Source organism: Hyperolius riggenbachi, chromosome 1 (genome assembly GCF_040937935.1).
Source record: "Hyperolius riggenbachi isolate aHypRig1 chromosome 1, aHypRig1.pri, whole genome shotgun sequence".
In the NCBI taxonomy this organism is placed as follows: Eukaryota; Metazoa; Chordata; class Amphibia; order Anura; family Hyperoliidae; genus Hyperolius; species Hyperolius riggenbachi.
This window is the reverse complement of record NC_090646.1, coordinates 330,277,933-330,299,940: the sequence shown is the minus strand read 5'-3', so window position 1 is coordinate 330,299,940 and position 22,008 is coordinate 330,277,933. Positions and strand designations below refer to the sequence as shown.

Here is a 22,008-nt window from a genome sequence, read left to right as displayed (position 1 = left end):
CAATAAATTTAAAAAGCTAAAAAAAAGTACAGAAATTCTGAGTCATATGGACACAAGATTTTTCAAAAGTGACATCAACTTAACATTTACAAGACAATAACAACAATACAGCTAGGACCTCGTTTTATTTAGTCTTTTACCGTGTCACTTCTAAGTCACTATTTTTTTTTATAAACGTTTGAGAAAAGTTAGCAAAAGTAACTATACTATTCATAACAGAAACATTATACTTAAAATACAGTTATCTGTCCCTAAACATTGGCCAATCAAAATTGAAAGTGTGTATGCATGCTAAAGTTTGGTGCACACTTACAATCATAATTGGCAAATTACTGGCTAATTTTACCACCTCCGTGTAGTATGAGTGTTGATCTACACAATCTGCTCATAGTATTCAATATCTGTTGACCCTTATACTTTATGAAGGTGTTAACATTGGCCAGTAATTGGCCAATCATAATTGAAAGTGTGTGCCAGACTTTGGCTCCCTGCACACTGCAAATCCATTTTGCGGTTCCAATTCCGATTTGCAATTCCGATTTTCCCTGAATGCAATCAACAGAAAAACGGAGGAAAAAAATGCAGCATGCAGTAACGATTAAAAATCGGAATTGAAATCGGACGTAAAAACAGATTAAAAATCGGAATCGGAACCGCATGCAGTGTGCAGAGAGCCTTAAAAGGACCCTGAGCTCAGGCTCAAAGCGGATTTTGGACTTGCCTGGGGCTTCCTCCAGCCCCCCGTAGCACGCGAGGTTCCCCGGCGTCCTCCTGGCTCTTCTCCTGGTCCCGCTGGCGGCTCCGTTAATCCGTGACTTCAGCTTGAAGTCTCTCGTGCTCTGCATGCTACCCGTCATCACTTCTCTAAGACTAAACCGCACATGCGCAGGACTCTCATACCAGCCCGCTTGATGATGCGTTGCATGTGGGGGGCACGCACGGGCAACTTCAGGCCGAAGTCACCGATTAAAGGAGCCACCAGCGGGATCTGGAGAGGAGCCAGGAGGATGCTGGTGGACCTCACAGGCTATGGGGGGCTGGAGGAAGCCCCAGGTAAGTGCAAATTCCGTTTGGAGCCTGAACTCTGTGTCCCTTTAACTTTGACTTTCACCCCCTTAACAATCTCCCTCCCTAATGCCTGAACTTAACTACCATCTTAATGAAATACTTCTTACTGACACCAAGTTTTAGGCAATACTCAACTGTAAGTATCTACATTTCAGCTTTAGCACAGGGTTCTCAGTCCCCCACCACACTTCTGATAACTGTGCTAAAGCCAAAAGCCATGCTAAATGCACCTCAGCATGTATCAGCGAAAACAAAGAGAATGTTCCAGAACTCAACTTCGTTTAAATACTGCAATGAAAGGATTGGGTAGGATGCCATATCTGTTCTCTTTTAAAAATATCCGTCGCTTGGCTTTCATTCTGATCATACATGCAGCCACCTGCTTTGCATGCTCATTCTGATTCTGAGAGTTGGAAAGTAGCCTGAGAGCTGAAGCACAGCTAGGGCGAAAAGGGCATGACCGGGCGGGCCCTGAGACAGACTGACCAGGCACGATTGGGTTCTCATTTCTCAGGTGTGAAACAAAGGCGGAGTGTCTTGGTTAACCCAGGCACTATAAGACAACTGGATCAAGGGGGGGTTACCTCCTTTTCAATTCATCTAGGATACAGGAAATTCTCTCTCGCAGGATCAAGGGCTGGTAAGTGTTGTTATTTTTCTTACTACAGTAGAATCCCTTGTGTTAAACTTCAAAGAACCTTGCCAACCAGCTACTATGTCTGGAGTTACTGTACCAAAATCAGCTATATATTGTACATCCTTCAGGCCGGTCGCATGGCCAGGTCCTAAGGATTGATTTCCCTATATGCTGGTGCATTCCATGTCAGAGTTTACTACAAGGAGATTCTACTGTATGTAATGTATCATTTAGCTAGCTTTTTACCCTGTACCATGTCAGGCATTGAAGAATAAAAGCAGCAGGGAGGCTGGTAAAGATGGGTGAACTAATGGGGGAGGAGCAGCTAGATGTCCTTGCTGATCAGAACAAAGCCGCATGGTAGGTGAAATAATCAGTTGCTGTATACAGAACAATGGTTAGCATTTATTTGGGATACAGAAAAGTTTTTAAGCAGAGTGTTGCTAATTACTGGCTAATGAATTACTTCTATGCCTCATCTACTTCGCTTTACAATCACTGAAGCAGTCATTAGCCAGAAATAGGGAAAAGGCAGAAACTTTCCAGTACAGAAGAGACACAGGGATGGAGTGGCTGACAGAGGTTTATAATATGCCAATGTTCATAAATATAGGCTGAGGAGATAAATTAAAGCCCAGCAAAGGCTAGTAAAGTAATAGCGTTCATATAGAACAGCCATCCATCCAAACGGAAACAGTGTCCTAGGTAAGTAATTGGTTAGCTATTCTTTAGAATATGTAAGAAACCAGGACAACATCCTTTATTAACAAGCAACCTAACTGCAGGATAGGTAAGTTTCACGTTATTTCTTTGCAGCATGAAGGCATACTCATATTTGATATTTACTCTGTGAATCGCTACAGAATATATGGTGATTAATAAACCAAGAAGAATAGTTACTTACAGGAAGCTGCAGGTTCCAATCTGGCCTGCACATTCCTACTGAGCTAGCTAGTGGAGCAGGCCAGGCACTGCGCAGTCTGCCTTCTTCGTACTTGTGATAGTAATTGTGATCTAGGCTTAAACCCAATTCAACTTACAATTGATCAAATGTTATGGACTGCTGAAGTGTGTAATTGAAAAATATTGGTACAGTGTATGGCTACCTTATCTGTAGATTACATACAAAGGTTTAGGCCTCATGCATACCGAACGCTGGAAAAATGGATGCGTTTTAACTAATCAGTTGTCACCATAGTAGTGCACGGTGCAAAGTTTCAGTTAAAACACATAGGATGTGAGCTGAACTTTAGGGAATGGCCTGCATTTCACAATTGTCCTTGCTCCAATCTTAATAGCCAGAAGAGCAGTCCAGCATCAGAAATCCTTTGTTAGCTTCACCCTCAAACCCCCCCCCCCCCCCTTTCATCCCTTCCTTTTTGAGAAGAGCAGTTTTTGCATCAGAAGTCCTTTGTTAGCACAGGGTGGGGTCTTAGTGTGGTGACCCCCCCCCCCCCCCTTTCTGGTTAGGGCTTAGTGCAAATGGGCTTAGTACAAACGTATGATATAAGTAGCATTCCTCCAGTTGTACAGTCTGTAATAGTAAAGGGGGATATCTTATAAGCAGATTTTTTCAATACTCTGCAAATTTTCATATTTACTCACTCACCCCGGCTTTAGGCTAAAACTTTAGACTGCAGCAGGGAGCGCTAGCCAGACAAGTTGTTGAATGTTTTAACTGAGTTGCTGCAACTTGTTTTCTCTACAAATGCATTTAGCATAAAGCACACACCAACCTGTATGCTAGACTCAGTCAGCAAAGAGAATTAGCATATCCCTGTGATCAAAGCCAAGCAAGCTCTCAGCAGGCTGTATTGTCCAGGGCAATGGCCATTTATATAGCCAGGAAGAGCAATAAAGTCTGTCACCTCAGAGAACAAAGCTGACTAGAATTTTGGCCTGACCCTGAAGCAGGCAGCCAAATCAATGTGACTGGTGCCTGGGACTAGCCATGCAGTTCTCTGTTGGATTTAGATATTCTGCAAGATTTTCTGTAATTAGATTATTTCCTGTAAGTACTGGGAGAGACTGGTTATTACCTCTGGTTCATTGTCTTCTGGTTATCTCCTGCTGAGTAGAACAATGCTTAATTGCTAGGCAGATGGTTAGATAGTTTCCCACATGTTGGAAATTGTCTATCTGGCAGGTAAATCTTGCAGAGAATTGTATGGTGTGTGCTAGGCATAAGATCATTTAATGCAGTGGAAAAAATATGACAGACTATATGATATCTAAAGCGAAATTACATTTGATAAGTTGAAACTTGTATTAAATATGTGCCACAAGAATGTTAGCTAGAGACATAGAACTTCTGTTTCACCACAGCAATGATAAGCGCTGGCTTATCTGAACAGTGCATGTACATAGAGGAGTAGTCACCCAAGGTGCTGTGAAGGAACGAGAGGGGCTGCTAATTGAACTTGCCATTGCTATTGCTCTTACCATACTGGTAGGATACAGTAGGCAGGACAACAACCAGATCTCAAAAATGAATGATATATGTATGTAACGTATGTGCATGCACAATTCAGGGTACATAGGCACAAGTAAGTGGGAATGCATGTATGCATATGTGTGTAGGTATATATGTACATACACATATGCGTGGATGTATATACACTCATCACTACGTTATATATTGTTAAATTATATATCCACATTATAAGTAAATGCGTATGTGGGTATAGATGTATGTATGTATGTATGTATGTATGTATGTATGTATGTATATGTGGGTGTATGTATATAGGTACATACACATATGCGTGTATGTGTGGGGTATGTATGTATTTATTTTTTATTTAATTTCTAAAACCCTGACAGATTACATGGTACACATTATGGCCAACATATGCAATGAGGGTCACATCATAGAATAAAATTCTTATATACACATCACTACATTATATATTGTTACATTATATACCCAGATTATATGTTAAATGCAGCATGAACACTAATCGCTGCTATTGTACTTTTGGTAAGCCCCCACCCGTATTGACAGTGACTTTCCCTCAGCAAATATTGCAGAAATTCATGCAACAGAGCCATAATTGACCATTCTATCTAGAATCCGCACTATTCAAAACAAAAACTGGGCACTGTGCCCAAGGTAATGTTTTCTTACAATATAAACGCATTGTATTCTATGAAGGGGGTAGTCGCATCAACTGGCGCAATTACAACAAACGCCACTATGTTAAGTTAATATTACGTTATGCATATGTAATATTTAATGACTTGAGCCTCTAAACATTACACATAGGTGCGGTATGGTTGGTTATATGCACTGGATCACATACTTATGATAAATCCAACCTGTTGCGCGATCTCTATTATATTATCTGGAGCACATTGGCAAGTAATGTGTATTTTCCTAACATTCATTCTGAATACAATACTGTTAAACAGAGAGCTCAACTACGGCCGCTGTTACACGAGAACGGGTCAGTACTACAGATTTCAGTTTGTTGCGGTGTTGCAGCAGACGCTGAGTCGCTGACATGCATTGGTGCTAAGGCAAGCGAGTATGGATCACATTCCTTTGGATCAGCGCAACATCGGAAGCTGGCTGATGGGTGTTGAGTGATGGCACGCTGAAGAAAATCAGGTGATGGGAGTCACGTAGGTTCCAATCTTACATCTGCCCACACCTGGCAGAGCATTAGCTGCAGGTGGAAGGGTAATGTATAAGAGAGGTTCCAATTTATATCCACCCACACCTGGCAGAGCATTAGCTGCAGGTGGAAGGGTAATATATAGGAGAGGTTCCAATTTACATCCACCCACACCTGGCAGAGCAATAGCTGCAGGTGGAGGGTCCAGGGATATGAGCGTGAGTATTAAAAAAAAAAAAAAAATTATTGTTACATTGTTTTTTGTTTTTGTACACACCACCAAGTGGGTAAGGTTTTGGTTCATCGGGTATTCTGATATAGTGTGGGCGGAAAGATGGGCATTATTGCAGGACAGGGGATAGTTTCTTGGGCAGGTGAGAGAGGACCTGGAGGGGGACTAGTTCGGGCACCCGGAGTTAACGATTGAGAGTCTAGGTTAAAAAAATTCTCACAGCTGACCGAGGTAGGGGGACAACCAGCCATCATAGTAGTACACAAAGGGGGAAATTAAGTTGGTACAAAAACCATTGCATCTACTGATGCTAGACATGAAGGCGATGTTGGTACATATCAGCTAGGTTTCCCCACGAGTAATCACAATCTAGTCAGAGGTAAGCCCAAGAAGCAGTTTGTACTCACCCGTCCAGGAGATAGTCTTAAAACCGATCCAGGATGGAAACAAACAGCCATTTCAAAACTTGTGGCTAAGAAGGGTGTACAGCCCATTGCCACGGAGGGTGCGAGAGATTTTCAGGGCAATTTATGAAAGATGGGGTACACCTTAACAACTTGGGCAAATTACATTTTCCTCGTCAGACTGAGGGAAGCTCGAGAAGCTGCGCTCTGCTTGAGGGCGGGCATTCGATCTTGATAGGGCAAGCACGAATGCTGTGGCGGGTCCGTGACAATGCCGGCCTGTAGGACATCGAAGGAGAAGTACCCACTGCGCTTGTTCCATGGAATAATGCATTATGCTATGAGTGTATAATGCAAATTATGGTATATGGGTGCCATTAAGGAACTTAATGGTACAATGGTTGGTTGTCATTAACAAAGTTAATTGCATTATGGTTGTTGGTTGTCATCAGCGAAGTTGATGGCATTATGGTTGTCATTAATTAATTTAATGGCATTATGGTTGTCACTGGCGAAGTCAGTGGCATAATGGTGAAACGAAGGCTGATGGCTGGTACGGTGAGATTCACGAAGATCAAAGGCATTGTCATGGGACCTGGCAGAGCGCGGTTGCACATGTTATTTCATAATTTTGATGTGTTATTCTTGTATTATCTGAATTCTGTAATAAAGCTGTGGCCTTTAAACTCCAATTGGGTGTCACAGCTTTATTTAATGTAGATGGTAAGGTCGTCTCGTATGGGCTCTGCCCCGGTCAAGTAACCTGAGAGCTGAAGCACAGCTAGGGCGAAAAGGGCATGACCGGGCGGGCCCTGAGACAGACTGACCAGGCACGATTGGGTTCTCACTTCTCAGGTGTGAAACAAAGGCGGAGTGTCTTGGTTAACCCAGGCACTATAAGACAACTGGATCAAGGGGGGTTACCTCCTTTTCAATTCATCTAGGATACAGGAAATTCTCCCACCCACCCTCCCGTGCGTCACTTGTCAGAAATTCGCAAGTGGCAACTTGGGTGTTGGGAACACAACCTAACTTTGCTGTTTCTTGTTGTATCCTAGCAGATTCGTCACAGCAGGAGGCGGGTCCGTGACAATGCCGGCCTGTAGGACATCGAAGGAGAAGTACCCACCGAGCTTGTTCCATGGAATAATGCATTATGCTATGAGTGTATAATGCAAATTATGGTATATGGGTGCCATTAAGGAACTTAATGGTACAATGGTTGGTTGTCATTAACAAAGTTAATGGCATTATGGTTGTTGGTTGTCATCAGCGAAGTTGATGGCATTATGGTTGTCATTAATTAATTTAATGGCATTATGGTTGTCACTGGCGAAGTCAGTGGCATAATGGTGAAACGAAGGCTGGTGGCTGGTACGTGAGATTCACGAAGATCAAAGGCATTGTCATGGGACCTGGCAGAGCGCGGTTGCACATGTTATTTCATAATTTTGATGTGTTATTCTTGTATTATCTGAATTCTGTAATAAAGCTGTGGCCTTTAAACTCCAATTGGGTGTCACAGCTTTATTTAATGTAGATGGTAAGGTCGTCTCGTATGGGCTCTGCCTCGGTCAAGTATTGGAGGGAGCACTTCGGAGGACAGCAAAGCAACTGACACTTCTAAAAGAGGATAAAGAAGAAGGCATTCTTGGAGGTATACTTTCACAGCATTTCTGAAGCAGAGGAGGTGAGATTTTATGTGAGATTAGTTACATTATGAGTCAAATTATGATCCAAATACAGGTTGCTAGACAGCACGATTTTCATACTTGTGAACCTAGATTTAAACATTTGTTATAGACCAGTGTAACTGTAATGGAAAGCCTGACAGACAAATTACAGATTTAATATACTCACATAATAGACTCATATATTTGTTCTATTTCAGTTTCTTCTGGTGTTAGAAGCTGTGTGGGAAACAATCAGTAAGCAGTTTGTGAAATTTTGGAAATTTGTGATCAGTTTCTAAAAACTTTGGACATGCTATCATTCTGAATCATGAATCGTGACTCTCCTTATCTAGATATTCTGACTCATACTATTGCAACTGTAATATTTCATTAATATTGTACTTTTGGCTATCACCAATGCTAAAATGGTATGTAAACATGAAGGTAAGCTGGCTGGCATCTTTGCATAAATCTTTTCCATGCAGTGTTTTCATAAATAATAGAAGAATTATGGAGAATACCCCTTGATGTGGTGGACTAGTCTAAAACCTTTCAGAGCTGTCATATTTTTACTACCTAACTACAATATAGGGGGAAAAAAGTAATTTTTATTGCATTTATTCTGCTTCTATTATTAATGTGTACACATATATTTTCACTTCCCCACTACAGGCTGTTTTCCCCTTAAAGGCCAGAGCAATTTTCACACTTCAGCGCTCCTCTCATTCATTTGCCAAGAACTTTGTCAATACCTATCACGTTGAAATGATCTATATCTTGTTTTTATTTTCATCATCAATTAGGCTTTTTATGGGTGATATTTTCTATGCATTTTAAAGGGAAAAATAAGGAAAAAAATGAAAAAAAACTATTTCTCAATTTTCATCCACTATAGTTTTTAAATCAACAGTGGAGTTGTAGATAAAACTCACACATTTTATTTGCGGATTTGTTCTGGTTATCACAAATTATGTCACTAGTACAATGTGTGGTAACAATATTTAATTTGGAAATAAAGGTGTATTTTTGGTTTTCTTATTGTACTCTACCAGTAATTACAAGTATTTATATGAACAAATAACAACAACAACAACATTTCTATAGCACTTTAACACAACAAAATTATAATTCTGCAAATGCCTGACTGAACAGGTGGGTTTTCAGTCTGGATTTAAACACGTGAATAACAGTAATACACCCTCTTGGCATACATATTTAAAAAGCTAAGTCCCTTTGAGTCACTTTTGTTTTTTCATTTTTCACTTCATTTTGGTACAGAGTATAGGAAAGTACAAATGTTATTGCTTTCGATTCAGTTTGTCACTGAAAAGAATTTATATGACTCCTACATAATCAGATAGCTTTTTGGGCACACAGCAGACAGGTAACCACGAGTAGCACCACGAGTAACACCAATGGCTTTTTTAAGGTCAGTTTTTTCACCAAATGTAATAGTGTAATTCTTTCTTATCATTGCCTCTAGAGCATCAGAACATTTGATACATATCATAAATGTCACCATGCTGAAAATTAGAGACCTAAGCCTACTCAGATATTGCTTTTTTGTAACATTAGTAACATTTAGACTTATGCGATTTTTCTGAAATTGGACTATAACTTTGAACACGGTCTCTTGTGTTTTTAAAGTGTTTTTGCGCTTTTTTACTAAAAATAATTCACATGACATAGGTGATTAAAGAATTACTGTGGCCAAAAGAGTGCTGTTCTCAGATGGTTTCAGTCCTTCCTATCTGGGACACAGCCAGTGTGTCTGGATACCCACTTCTCTAATCCAATGCCACTTGCCTATGGCGTCCCACAGGGTTCTGTGCTGTCACCGTTACTCTTTGCAGTCTACATGCTCCCAGGGGGCAAAATAGTCCAGACCTATGGCCCAGGATATCATTGTTACGCAGACGACACAAAACTATATTTTTCCTTCAAGCCTGGCACACAAGACACATCAGCATCCATCAATACAGATGAAAAAGATTTTTATCCTGCGCTACTGGATGACAGCAGATTTTTGTATATTTGAGAGGTATTCCTCTTGTCAAATGCACTAGGTGCTGCTCTTCAACTGGGTGGTACCAGGCACTAAATTGAACAAGAAAAAAACAAGAGTGCTCCTATGGCGCATATCAGAGGCCGCCCACGATCTGTTCTCCTTCCCTCGGTCAGGCCAGGACCTGGGATCGCTACAGCTAATTCTGCGTTGTTCATGCGGTGGAGCGGGAGATGAGGGGGGCGTCGACTCGTCATGCTGAATGCCTCTCTACTTCACTACTGGTTTCGGCGTGTGCCACACCTTCCTCAGGTCTGATACGAACCAGGGACCCAGTGCTGCAAAGCACTAGAGACCCAGGCTTACTCAGTTATAGCTGTGACTGACAGGAGAGGGGAGCCAATCGATACAGCCCCTGACTTCTGCAAGTTTGAATTATTGAATCTGATATGACCTGCATCCTTCACCAGCGGGACAAGCTTTTCAACCCCTACAGGTGGCAGCAGAGCAAGATCAGAACAAGCCAGGCATCCCCTGAAACCTTAGGCTGTGTGGCTGTTTAACCTCTTGGGTACCTGTTTGAAGATATGTAGGAGCTAGTGGGGGAAAATCACCTAAGCATGGCATGTGTAAAATTTCTTGGAAGTTAATCTAAGCTGTGGCAAATAAATAGAATGTTAAGAAAGTCTAATAGACAGATTCAGAGCAGATTCAGAGCAAGGAGAGGCAGTATAACAAAACATGTACATCTAAAGGGATGTCGGGATGCCTCACAATGCCCTCACTGCATGGAACAGCTTGTAAAAACACAGAGACACTCCACACTGCTCTGCTGTTACCGCAAAGGATTTTGTCAATGGGCTTCAGTAATTTACCGCACCTGTGAAATTTGTTATGAATTAGCAAACAAAAGTCTAAAATACCGAATGCATTATTTTCCCGACCAGATTTATTTTCGCACAGCCTTTTATGAATTTACCCCTTTGTCTCCTGTGGCGTAGATATGCTATCGCAGGTCAAACAAGTGGTTAAATGTTACTGTTTTTCATGATAGTGGTCTTTAAAATACATGTGTTATACAGAGTGATGAAGTTCCTCTTTTTTTTTTTTTAAGAAAAGCTGTTGTAGTAAATAGTTCATTCAAAAAAGCTGAGCAATGACAGGGAAATACTACAGGCTGTCACATGCTATAAGGAGAGTTTTGGCATTTTAACCAATATATTCTATTCGTTCCATCCAGATATAAATCTTGACATGATAAAAACTGGACAAGTAAGAAAGTAACCTGAGAGGGGTCAGCAGAGCTAGGACGAGCAGGGGCATGACTGGGGCAGGCCCTGGGATGGACTGACCAAATACAACCAGTCCCTCAGGTGTGATTTAAAGGTAGAGTGCCTGAGGGGTACCTTCCCCCAGGCATTAAAAGGCAGGAGCAGGACGTTTTTTCCCTCTTTCACCTGAATAGGATACAGCAAACTCTCGCTGGAGCCAGAGACTGGTGAGTGTTACTAAACCCCCTCCCCCCAGGCAGCTCATCTCCCTTCCCCACTAGGCCCTCAGACCCCCCCTGAACATCCCTTCCATCCTCCCTCACCCCTCGGCCGGCCTCAGCCCCAGATGGAGCTTCTGCCCCAGGTCCATCCCTCCCCACTAGGTGCTCCGTCCTCCGGCAGCTCCAGACCCATGCCTGCATCTCCTTCCCCAGGCCTATATCTTCCCACCAGGCTCGTCTTTCCTCCCCCAGTTCCATCCATGCCCACCAGGACCTCAGGCCTCCACATGTCCCTTTCCCCGAGCATTCATCCCCCCCCCCACTCAGAACTATCCCCGATGGACCCCTCCCTCCAATCCCTGCTGGACAGGCTGAGGGCCCTCCCGGCCGTCCAGAGCGACGACTGGGTCAGAGCACACCTAGGGAGCTTACCTCCATCTAGCCGATCTGACCCGGTTCCTCGCAGGTCCAGGAGGCCCCCGACTCATTACAGCCCGACCAGGTCCCCAGCAGGAAGGAGAGGGGGCGTCTCGGATGCCTATTCCCCTGCTGCTATGCAGGACCAGGCCGGATCCAGGCCAGCAAGGCGCAGAGCCTCTCCAGCCAGCGGCTCCAGGTCCCCCCGTCCTAGGCAGGCGTCTGGGAACAAGCGGAGCGGGGGCAACTACTCTCCAGAGCCCCCGGCCCCCCGCTCTCGTTCTCGGGCGAGTGATACCCCCCGCAGGAGCAGCCGCCGCCTGGGCGCATCCACCCCTTCTGCAGCCAGGCAGCCTTCTCCAGACCCCGCCCTCTCCCCTCTCCGCAGCTCCAGGCCCACAAAAAATGGCGGCACCCGGCGGCTTCGAAAAAATGGCCGCCGCATCACAAAAGGCCACCAGGAAAATGGCCGCCGCCGGCAAGTACCTCCCGCACCTTCCCCGCCTCCCGGGCACCCAGCCGGCCACCCCTCCGATGCATGCAGGAACCCCCCCACCCGGGGAGGGTCCGACAGCCCTGCTCACGCCCCTGGTCCATCGCACTGCCCTCCTGCCCACCCCGGGCTACAAAAAAATGGCCGCACAAAAATGGCCGCCGCAACACAAAGAGGCCCAAAAAAATGGCCTCCGCCTCTCGCAAACGCGGCCCACACCTTCCCCACCTCCATGGACAGGTGTCTGCCTATGGGCTGCTCGATCTCCTGCGCATATTTCGAGGCGTTCAGTAGTTTCCTCGAGTGGGTGGTCAAAAGGGAGAGCAGATTCAAAGGGGTGGTGCATTACCTCGACGACTTTCTATGCGTGGGGTCGGGGGGTACGACAGAATGCATGACTGTCATGCGGACGATGTTCCAAATCTTTGAAATGTTCAGGGTCCCCCTAGCCAGCGACAAGACAGAGGGCCCCACCACCAGGTTGAAATTCCTAGGAATTGAGTTGGACTCGGAGGTAATGGAATACAGGCTCCCACAGGACAAACTGACGGACTTGCTGATAACCATTTACTGGGCCCTAGCTGTCAAAAAACTAACTTTGAGGGAACTACAATCCTTACTGGGAAAATTGAATTTTGCCTCTAGGATTATGCCGATGGGAAGGATTTTCTGCAGACGCCTCTCCCTTTCCATAGCCGGGGTCAAAAAACCTCACCATCACATCAGGTTATCAAGGGACACTCGGGAGGACCTAGGTGTGGAAAACATTTCTTGCCAACTACAATGGCAGAACATTATGGCCCCAGGGTTGGTGCAGTAATCAGGACATTGGGCTTTTTACGGACGCAGCGGGGGCCTCCGGGTTCGGGGCCTATTTCAGGGGGCATTGGGTTAGCCACAGATGGCCAGAGAGCTGGCACCAGTCCCCACTCACAAGAAATTTGGCATTCCTAGAATTCTTCCCACTGGTGGTGGCGGTGACAGTCTGGGGTGAGAAGCTAGCGAACAGTTCAGTGATTTTCAGAACAGACAACATGGTGGTAGTATTCGCTGTCAACCACCTGACATCATCCTCACCGCCAGTGGTTAACCTTATTCGACAGTTTGTCTTACTCTGCCTCCAGCATAACATTGCCTTCAAGGCGGTACATATCCCAGGGGTGGACAACGGGGTCGCTGACGCACTCTCTCGTTTGCAGCTGGAGCAATTCCAGAAACTGGCACCAAAGGCAGAGGCGACACCGACAATAATGCCACCACAGCTTTGGAATATTGTCTCGGACGAGTGGTGGGTTGGGTAAGGCACTCCCTAGCACCAGCCACATGGACCGCTTATTCAAGGGTATGGAGAAGGTGGGAAGAACTGGTAGGAGCACTAGCGCCGCGCGACGGGAGGGACAGGGAGGAGCTCATAGCGTACTTCCTAGTTAACCTGTGTGACAGCACGCCCTCCGGCGCCGCGGTCGATAAAGCATTGGCAGCCCTAGCTTTCCTGTTCAAATTGAGGGGCGAGCCAGACCAAACAAAGGGTTTCATAGTAAGGCAGATGGTCAAGGGATTTAAGCGGAACTCCCCAAAGCCAACGGCAGACAAGCGGCGACCCATCACGCTCCCGCTTTTAGTCGAGATATTGGGGGCGTTAACTCGGATCTGCCGCAATGCATACGAAGTCGCCCTTTTCCACCTGGCCTTTGCGCTGGCCTTCCATGGAGCTTTGTGCGTGGGGGAGTTAGTAAGCCCTCTGAAACAGGAAACGGGGGGCTTGCAAATGCAGGATATATATCTGTCGCAAGGGGCTATCTGGGTGCGCATCAATAAATCCAAAACAGATCAAGGGGCAAAGGGAGTCACCATACGGTTAAGGGAGACAGCGGGGCAGGCCTATTGTCCGGTGCGAGCATACAGGAACCTGGTGCTCTACAGAGGCAACCAGGCAGGGCCCTTACTACTACACAGGGATGGTTCGGCAATGTCCAGATTTTAATTCACGGCATTATTGCGGCACGCGCTGATAAGCATAGCCCTCAACTCGACCGAGTATGGTTCACACTCCTTTCATATCGGCGCGGTGACGCAGGCCGCACGCTGGGGTTTGACCGAGGAAATGGTTAAAAAAATTGGAAGATGGGAGTCTCGCAAGTTTCTGACGTATGTCCGCCAACACCTGGCAGAGCGCTAGCTGCAGGAAGTGGGTTAGGACCACACAGACAAAAAAAAAAAAAAACACCTCTCCACGGCGCCTGGCAGAGCAATAGCTGCAGGTCAAGAGGGGTTTGGAGCCATGGCACGCCACCAACTCTTTACTCTCACATACGCCCCCGAACCTGGCAGAGCAATAGCTGCAGGGGCGGGTTGCAGAACGGAGGGCATAGGGGCAAGCATACCACACTTGGCAGAGCTATGGCTGCAAGTAAGGGGAATACGAAGGCACCACACCCGACAGAGCACTAGCTGTGGGGGATCGGGCATAGCCCCTACCGAATAAGCAATGCATGTATCGCTTGATGACATATCAAAAAACTTGTTAATGCATGTCTCTTCCTCCCTTTTCATCTCTGTCCCCCCCGTCCCCCCTTTCTATATTAGGTCAACAGAAGTGTAGGGTGTGGATCCTGGGACACTCATTTATAACATGGGCTGAAAGACGTGCGTGGCTGCGAGAAAGGGGTCGCTCGCTAGGGCAGGTAAGAGGGGATCTGAAGGTACACTGGTTTGGATTTCCGGGGGCAACGATAGAGAGGTTGGGGAAGAAGCTCACACAACCCGCAAAAACAGAGGCTCACCCCGACATCACCATAATACACATAGGGGGAAACAATAGTCCATTGCATCTCCTGATGCTGGAGATAAAGGAACTGTTGCGAAGCATCCGAGAGAAATTTCCGGGAACAACCATCATATGGTCCGAAATGATACAGAGATCCAACTGGCGCCCACCCGTCTCGGAAACAGTCTTAAACCATTCCAGACAAAGAGTCAACAGAGCCATATCAAAGTTCATAGCCAAACGGGGAGGCATAACCATTCGGCACAGACTATTGGAGAGCCGGGAGGGACATTTTGACAGGGACGGGGTTCACCTAAACGGTCTGGGGAATGATATTTTCCTTTTTGGGCTGAGAGAATCCCTTGAAGCCGCGCTGTTGCTGAGGGCGGGCATTCGTCCCTGAAGGGGCAGGTACGAATGCCGTCGCAGGTCCATGACAATGTCGGCCTGGACGACATCGAAACAAGAAGTACACACCGAGCCTAGTGAATGAAATATGGCATTTTATGCTAGGAGTGCATAGTGCTGGTTATGATACATGAGTGCCAAGAAGGAACGTAATGGCAATGGTTTCATGGGTCATTAATCCGTGTGGCTTTAGGGTGGGTCACCGACAGGTTAATGGCACCATTCTCGTCACTGCGGAGGTGCAGTGGCATAAAGTTTAATGGCTGTCACTGGCAGGTTCAGTGGCAAATCAAATGTGGATTGAAAGCCGGTGGTTGGCATATGGACCCTCACGATGAGGGAGGGAATTGTCATGGGACCTGTCAGAGCGCGGTTATACAAGTTTCTCTAATTGTTAATGCATGTTAATCAAATTGTCTTTTGTTTTCTTCTAGATTGCATTATGTTAAAACTGTATTAAAGCTGTGGCCTTTAAACTCCAATTGGGTGTCACGGCTTTATTTCAGGTTGTGGGGAAAGTTCGCCCATATGGGCCCTGCCCAGTCAAGTGTAGAACAGTGTACAGCAAAGGACAGAGTCTAGAGACCTGGAGGTTAATTCAACAACACCTGCAACAGTGCCAAGTAAGAAAGAGACGATCCTGTGCATGTCAAAGGTAAGGGTACACCACGAGGTGACATAGTGATATCACTGTAATTTCTCATTGGCACTGGAATATTTGCCACACTCTAGAAAGTATGTCATTATGAGACGTGGTGTTTGAGATTTCTAGATTAGCTACTGCCAATCTTTTCTAGTGATAAAGTAGTTATCTGAGTTTCCTCCTCTCATTGCCTTGCATTTGCAATAAGGATGGGGATAGCACACTGCTGCAGAATTTATACAAGAACAATTGGTATGAAGTGTTGCAGTTAAGTATCCAATATTTGTTTTTCCCAAATTTCAAAGGAGACATGCAAGTATTAAAAGACAACATTTAAAGATCACACTGCTGCAGAAGGGCAAGTCGCATATGGCAAACTGTAAAACGAATGATGTACAGTGCATGGGAAAAGAGCTCATTTAACTTGGCTGTTGAGGATTGTAACTACCATGCATGATGCATGTCGTGAATGTAATGTTCCTATTATTAGATTCGTTTTTGTGAATGGTTTATATAGAGTACCGCTTCAAGTAAATATGCCCCCACCCAAGTCCAGAGCACTATAGTAAAGCTAATGGTTGTGGCTTATATGCTTCTTTTTTATGCGACTCCTAATAAATGAAACACAGCAATATTTTTGGGCAATGGCATACCTGTGGAAACCAGCGCCTATGCCACACACAAAAACTTTGCCTAGAGGGGAAGGTTTATGTGTGACAAGGTGTGAACTTAGTCATTATTACTATTATTATTTTTTTTTATTTATTAAGTGACAACATATTAGGCTGCGCTGCACAGTAGAAAATGGTGTTAACATACAAGGTAGGGCATACAAGAAGCTCACAACAAAAAACAAGATCAAGTAAATGTCTTTAATAACAGTAGTTCTACTGAGCGCGCCCAGCCGGGCTGCAGCTCTCTTAAGCTGCTCCAGACCTTGTCTCAGATTACTACACCTTTAAACCTATTTGTGCTGAAATTGGACCCAAAATACAGAGGAATTCCACCCACCATGACTAAGGCTACAACTACAGCCAACCAGAACAAACTTTGGATGGCAGAGATTTAAACTGGATTGAAATCCTCCATGAAGCTTACCGTTCCTAAACACACCAAGCCTTCTAACAGCTGACCTGAAACAAGACCTTCAACCTCTCTGAAGACTTGATTGCCTGTGATTGCCCTCACTCCACCCTGTGAATAATTATTTATCCATTATCCAAGGCATATGCACCAAGTGACTATTTTCCACATTTATGTTATCATTTATCATCTAACTCTAAAACAAGGAACTTCACTTAAAATAAATCTATGATCCAACTCTGTGTAGGAATGAAAGGATTTTGCACAGATCCCCTTTGATCTCAGCAGGACTCCAGAAGTAAAAGCTATCTAAACAAGTCTATTGTCTCTAATGTCAACATACAAATACTCATCAAAGGATCTTCTCTCTGCCTGCCCTCCCAAAAAACAATTACAAATTAACACCTCACTAGTTCTCCTCTTAAAATCCTTTGGGATACTCAAGAAAAGCAGAAGGGGGAGGAGAGGTAGTGGATCCAAGTATAAAAAACATAGTTGTCCCCAGGAAAGCTCAATCACAGCTACACTCTGCAATGCCAGATCGATAAATAATAAGACTGCAACTATACATGACTTAATAGAGCTCTCTGATTTGACCTTTTTGACAAAGACCTGGCTTGGGAAACATGCAGGCCCAACTCTTGAAGCAACCGTCCCGGCCAATTATTCAGTCTTGCACTGTGAGAGACAAGTCCGCAAGGGTGGGGGAGTTGCCATATGCTTCAGATCCTCTTTGAACATAAGGCTCCTGCCCATAGGCCCCACTGAAACCTTTGAATGTCTTGCAGCCCAACTGTCAGCAAAAGTAAACATCAACATATTGCTCATATACCGCCCCCCCCCCCCCCCAAAAAAAAAAATGGTCCAGCCTTTCTTAAGGAAATATCTGAACTCTTATCCTGCCTAACAGTGGAACACCCTAGATGGATCATCCTGGGAGATTTTAACCCTCCTGGCGGTATGAAAAATTCCGCCAGGAGGCAGCGCAGCAGGTTTTTTTTTTTCTTTAAATCATGTAGCGAGCCCAGCGGCACCCACCCCCCCCCCCCCCCCCCCCGCTTCGGCGATCTCCGATCAGGAAATCCCATTCAAAGAACGGGATTTCCTGGAGGGCTTCCCCCGTCGGCATGGCGACGGGGCGGGATGACGTCACTGGGAGTCCCGATCCACCCCTCGGCGCTGCCTAACACTGATTGGCCAGGCAGCGCATGGGGTCTGGGGGGGGGGCACGCGCCGTGACGGATAGCGGCGATCGGGCGCGGGGCGGCGGCGATCAGTGTGCTGGCGTAGCTAGCAAAGTGCTAGCTGCGTCCAGCAAAAAAAAAAAGTATGCAAATCGTCCGAGCAGGGCCAGGGAAAACCTCCTGCGCGGCTTACCCCGCCAGGAAGGTTGATGCATGGGTGGATGATCACGACTCCCGTCTAGGAAGTGAACTACTTCTCATAATGAGTGAACTGGGTTTCTCTCAGGCTGTCAACCTCCCCACCCACAAGAAAGGGCACACCCTGGATCTTAAATTTCATTCCGGACTTTTAATATCACACATGGATATAAACCTAGTGGTATGGTCAGACCACCACACCATCCACTTCTCTCTGACAGCACCAGCGATAAAACACAGAGGGAAAGAACTCATAAAATACCGTTCTCTGAAAGATGTCTCACCCCAGCACGTTCAGAATACCCTCAACTTCGACGCATTAACCAATCATTGCGCAGACCCAGACTCCATGGTCCTGATGTACAACCATGCAGTGTCGTTTGCCTATGACGCCCTTGCTCCAGTTCGCAAATAAACAGTCTACACCACTTCACCATGCACGGTGGTTTGACAGCTCACTAAAGGACCTAAAGAAAGAAGTGCGCAGACTAGAAAGGAAGTGGCGAAAATCTCAGAATTCAAAAGATAAACACACCCTTGTCTCTCACCTGGAAAGCTACCAAAATGCGATCACCAAGAAAAAATCCTCCTACCTATCACAGGAGATCGCAAAGGCCGCCAACAGGCCAGCCCAACTATTTCGCACAGTTGATAGACTATGTAACCCATCCTGTCTAAAACCTACTATAACCCTCAAAGGAGCTATGCGAGAAATTTGCCTGCTACTCTGCTGACAAAGTATCCTCTATTCGGTCTCTCATTCAGTCCACAGCACCTAAGACTTATTCAACTCCTGGAAATAGTTGCAAAAACAACCTAACACCCTGGACTGACTTCAAAAGTATTCGTGAGGAAGAGATCTCAGACATCCTCCGTCGCCTCCTCCAGACAACCTGCGACCTGGACCCTGGACCAACTAAACATATGCTGAAATGCCCCGACCTGCTTGGTCCAGCATTTCACAAAATAGTAAATTGCTTTCTGCAAGCAGGGAGGTTTCCTACCTCTCTAAAAGAAGGAATCATCAAGCCCCTTCTTAAAAAACCTTCCATGGATCCAGATGCTATGAGCAGCTACAGACCTGTCTCCAACCTCCCCTTCTTAGGTAAAGTTATTGAAAAGGCTGTCTATCTGCAACTTGAAACCAGGCTGTCAGTAAACAACATCCTGGACCCTCTACAGTCTGGCTTTAAGAAACACCACTGCTGTGAAACAGCCCTCATCCAAGTCTGCAACGACCTGCTCATGGCAAGGGACAGATGGGAATGCTCCATCCTAATCCTGTTGGATCTCTCAGCGGCTTTTGATACAGTTGACCACAAAATCCTGCTTAACAGACTGCAGGAGTACTGTGGCATCAGTGGATCAGTCCTCCAGTGGTGCAGATCATTCCTGACTGACAGAACACAGAGAGTATCCCTAGGTCCTATAATGTCCAAACCTGCACCTCTACAATTCGAGGTGCCACAAGGATCAATCCTATCCCCTCTGCTGTTTGCAATCTACATGTTGCCACTCGGTACACTTATCCTACGTCATGGCCTGACGTACCACTGCTACGCTGATGACACACAGCTATACCTGTCCTTCAAACCTGGTGGAACAGACCCTACCCCAAAAATAAACTCTTGCTTAGCTGAGCTACAGGCATGGATGAATGATAACTGGTTGAAACTGAATGCTGACAAAACTGAGGTCCTGTTTGTCCAAAGCCAGCACTCGCCATCAAAACAGCTCTATCCTAAAGCAACACCAATCAGGATTGGGAATTCAGACATAAACAGCTCCAACCTTGTGCGCAGCCTTGGCGTACTAATCGATGGGGAATTGAGTTTCAGAAACCAAATTTCATCTGTAGTTAAATCTTCCTACTTTCATCTGAAGAACATTGCAAAGATTAAACATCTGATTCCCCCAGAGGATCTTCCAACCCTAGTCCACGCCTTCATCACATCACGGCTGGACTACTGCAATGCCCTTTATGCTGGCCTCCCCAAAAAGGACCTGCGTCGCCTGCAATTAGTGCAGAATGCTGCTGCCAGATTGCTAACAAACTAGCCTCGCCACCGTCACATTACACCGATCCTTCGCTCACTGCACTGGCTACCAGTAGAATGGAGAATACTCTTAAAGATTGGCAGTGAGAAGGTTCATGACGCTCTACCCCTAACCTTCATACCAGTCGGTGCAGGATCAGGCAAGCCAGGCCATAGTAGTAGAGAAGTACAAAAAAGGATCCGCAAGCCAGAGCAGGATGAGGTAAAAAAAAGGGCTGAAATGTTTATTAGAAAAATCCACAGACAAGGCAATAAAATCACAGGATCAACTAACGCGTATCGGGCCTACCATCTGCCCTTAGTCGTAGTTAAAAGTGAACCTGAACATGAGGAGAATTTATGTGAGGCCAGGGAAGAGAAAGCTCCACCCCCGGGGACACACAAACTGCCTGTTTAAAGAGACATACATCCCCAATGAATACAATGTAAAAATACAATAATAACATTGTTATTGTTCCATTGGCATAATACATTGTTCCATTGGCATAATAAGCTGTCCCTTGTATAGGTGTCAAAGAAGAAGCAAAGGTAGAAACAGGCATAAATGTCTCAGTCCCATGTGGACGCTTTGACACAGCTCCCAAGCAGTGTGAGGCAACAGGAAAGGCAGCAAATGCATTGTACAGGTGATGTGAATCACTCACCCCTTTAGCCGAGTTGCCGGTACACGGTGGAACAGGTAGGGAAGAAGAGTTCAAAGTATGGGGTGTATTGTAGCGCTCTCTAGCACGCTTGAAGATCTCTTCAGTTGTCAGCTGTGACAATGGCGGCGAGCCTGGAGAACTGTGCGCCGCTGGAGTGAGAGACTCTGTCCTCCTCTGCCCATCAGCGGCTGTGACGTCACTTCCCTTGGTGCGCTCCGTGGAATTCCCCGCATGTAGAGCTGAAGGTTCCGCCACAAGACTGCCCCCGCTGGTAACCAGCACCTCAGGCCGAGAGGACGCCGTGCCGGTCGACTCCTTACACCCAGACAGTGTACCTTCCGGTAAGCCCACAATAACAACGTGGGGGGCTTCATGGTTATCCCGTTCCCTCATATCAGATGCTAGAGGGGGTGGAAGAACTGGTGGTGAATTCCGCAGAGATTGGGTGGTCGAGTTGTAGCCATATTGACTGCCGTCCTCTCTCCTCTCTCCACCAGGGACAACAGTCTTAGAACGCAATTCCATGTTGAAGGAATATGCAATGAGCAAAAAAGTGTGTGCTCATGAGTAAGTCAGTGATAACTGGGGATAATATTGCACTCCAGTCTGTGTGATGGAAAAATATATATAAATGTTCTTGAAGCCCAGAATAGGGGGAGCATCATGTAAGGCAAGCAAAGGCAGTGAGAAGGTTCATGACGCTCTACCCCTAACCTTCATACCAGTCGGTGCAGGATCAGGCAAGCCAGGCCATAGTAGTAGAGAAGTACAAAAAAGGATCCGCAAGCCAGAGCAGGATGAGGTAAAAAAAAGGGCTGAAATGTTTATTAGAAAAATCCACAGACAAGGCAATAAAATCACAGGATCAACTAACGCGTATCGGGCCTACCATCTGCCCTTAGTCGTAGTTAAAAGTGAACCTGAACATGAGGAGAATTTATGTGAGGCCAGGGAAGAGAAAGCTCCACCCCCGGGGACACACAAAC

General features: G+C 45.7%; 1 long non-coding RNA gene across 1 annotated transcript in view; it reads right to left on the bottom strand.

Moving 5' to 3' along the window:
- The window catches only part of LOC137549333 (uncharacterized), a 42,087-nt gene that overhangs the window by 193 nt on the left and 19,886 nt on the right, over positions 1-22,008 (bottom strand). Inside the window, exon 2 of the long non-coding RNA XR_011026806.1 lies at positions 7,819-7,868. This is a non-coding gene — a long non-coding RNA (uncharacterized lncRNA). The remainder of the gene's footprint in view (positions 1-7,818; positions 7,869-22,008) is intronic.